We start from the raw sequence: 2,983 nt of genomic DNA, 5'->3' as shown, positions 1-2,983 counted from the left end.
GCAGCACACCAGGCCTCCCTATCCCTCACTATCGCCTGGAATTTGCCCAAAATCATGTCCATTGAATCAGCTATGCTATCCAACTGTCTCATCCTCTGCCACCCTCTACTCCGTTTGCCTTCAGACTTTCCCAGCAGCAGGGTCTTTTCCAATGAGTCGGCTCTTCACATCAGGTGCCAAAAGTATTGGAGCTTCAGCTTCAGCATCAGTCCTTCCAATGAATATTCAGGGTTGATTTCCTTTAGGATTGACTGGTTTGACCTCCTTGCTGTCCAAGTGTCTTCTCCAGCACCGCAATTCAAAAGCACCAATTCTTCAGAGCTCAGCCTTCCTTATGGTCCAACTCTCATATCCATACATGACTACTGGGAAGACCATAGCTTTGTCAGCAAACTGATATCTCTGCTTTTTAATATACTATCTAGGTTTGTCATAGCTTTCTTTCCAAGAAACAAGTGTCTTCTAATTTCATGACTGCAGTCACCATTAGTAGTGATTTTGGAGCCCAGGAAGAGAAAATCTGTTACTGCTTCCACTTTTCCCCATCTATTTGCCATGAAATGATGCAACAGGATGCCATGATCTTAGTTATTTTTTTAATGTTGAGTTCTAAGCCATCTTTTTCACTCTCTCACCTTCATCAAGAGACTCTTTAGTTCCTCTTCACTTTCTGCTGTTAGAGTGGTATCATCTGCATATCTGAGGTTGTTAATATTTCTCCCAGCAATGTTGATTCCAGCTTGTAACTCATCCAGTCTGGTATTTCACATGCTACTCTGCATTGAAGTTAAATAAACAGGGTGACAATAACTTACTGAGCCTCCGCTAGCGAGAGTCCTAGCTGGCCTGGGACAACTCAGGTCTGCTAGAGTGCTGCTTCTCAGAGTAGGGTCACCAGACCAGCAGCATCAGCTTCACCTGAGAACATGCTAGAAACACACATTCTCAGGCCCCAATCCAGACTTACTGAACCAGAGACTCTGGGGGCAGACCCAGCCCTCCACACTTCAATGAACTCTCCAGGTGATTCTGATGCACACTCAATTTGAGAATCACCGCAGTACATCACCTCAATCTCCACCCCTGTGCTTCAAGGAAAATCTCAACTCCCAAGGTTGAGCTCAGTATCAGTTAACATTTGTGCTGGATATGTGTTCTATGCCAGGCCTTCTTCTAAGCCCTCTACAGATATTAACTAATTTCACTTCACAACTCCATGTGATAGGAACTAATACTATCCTCATTTCACAGATGGGGAAATGAAGGCACCGAGAGGCAGAGTAACTTGCCTATGGTCACACAGCTAGAATCCAAGCTCTTACCAGTTAACCAATGGAACACCCCTGGCAGAGGGTCTGGTGCCCAGAATGTATTCTGGGCATGTCTGAGGATGTAATTACAGCAATTAGGATTACCTCACCTGAGTTTGCGATGATGACGCCCGCATTCTGTGAATATGAAATCTGTTGCCCTGTGACGATGGAAGAGTGAGTCAGCTGCAAAGGCAGCCTTGGTGCCTGGAACACCAGGGCAGCCCACAAGCCCTCACTATTCATGTAGCATTGAGACCATAATACACCATCCTGGTCTTCTGGAAACATCTTAGCTTGCTGTAGGGAAGAATCTGGACCCTGACAGAAGTGAGTTGAAAGTCTAGTTTTGGCCATTCAGAGGCTGTGTGACCCTAGACATACCACCTCACTTCTCTCTGATCTTTAGATCAGCTTTCTTCATTGTAAAGTGGATAGTGACAGTCCTAATCTTGCAGGGAGCCTGTGAGGGTTGGAGAAGATGACATCTGTGCCCAGTCCGGAGCATGCACAGAGCTGGCCATCAACAAGCAGCTCGCCCGCCTCCCTTCCCATCCATCCTGCTACCTCACTGTAAAGATCAGAAAAACTTTGAAAGAAAAATAAATTCCCAATTGATCAAAATGCCTTTGTCCTCCAGTCTCCCTGCCCTTTTCCAGACCTCCTTGAAATAGACACCCCAGTCAGGGCCTCTGGGGTGAACCTGGCACCTGCTGCTTCCAAGTGGAGAATTAAGCACCCTGTGAAGGGAAGAGGAGGGGACCTCTCTGAGCCACCTCCAGTGGCCGGTGTCCACAATCAGCGCGAGCATCTCAGCATCTGCCTTCCGTGAGGCAGTTTGTCCTGGACATCTGAAGCTCGTTAGCTGCTTACTCCCAGAGGGCTGACCCCACTCGGAGAGAATTATCCCAGACAGAGCCACAGAGGAAGGAGCAAAGACCAGGTGAGATGTGGCCACGGGAGACGGGGAAACAGTCTCTGGAGTGGCCTCTGGGGACCTGTGGAGAACAGAGGAGGCTGGGAAAAAGCACGAGGCTTGTCCCCAGCTCCAGCCCAGCCTTGGGCTTCCTGGCTATGCAAATAGGAGTTGCAGGGTGGGAGGGGATCTCTTGCCCCTTTTGGAACTCATTTTCCCCATGTGTGCACTAGAGGAGGGGTCAGCAAGGTGCATACTGAAGTCCTTCCAGTCCTGACATTATGGGGTCCCAGGCTGACCTAGAACAGGCCTCTGAGGTTTAGAACTCAGAGCTGGTGGGTGGTAAGTGATAGCTGGTGGTTTAGTCACTAAGTCGTGTCTGACTCTTGTGACCCCTCGGGCTATAGCCTGCCAAGCTCCTCTATCAGTGGGATTTCCCAGGCAAGAATACTGGAGTGGGTAGTCATTTCCTTCATCCAGGAGACCTTCCTGACCCAGGAATCGAACCTGGATTTCCTGCATTGCAGGCAGATTCTTTATCACTGAGCCACCAAGAAAGCCCTGATAGGTGGTGGGAGGGGCCGTAGTTCAGAGATGGAGAGCTATGATCCTTCCCCAGCCCAGACATCAGAGGGGCTGTGAGATGGAAGACCAGAGAGCATTTTCAGAACCGTCAGCCAGGTGCTCTTGGGAGGAAGAGATTGTGTGAGCTGAGTCTCAGAGAGACGAGGCTCCAGCTGGACAGGTGGCCGGACCA

Source organism: Budorcas taxicolor, chromosome 15 (assembly GCF_023091745.1).
Source record: "Budorcas taxicolor isolate Tak-1 chromosome 15, Takin1.1, whole genome shotgun sequence".
NCBI classification, from domain to species: Eukaryota; Metazoa; Chordata; class Mammalia; order Artiodactyla; family Bovidae; genus Budorcas; species Budorcas taxicolor.
The sequence above is the reverse complement of the archived record's forward strand: the minus strand, read 5'-3'. Positions refer to the sequence as shown.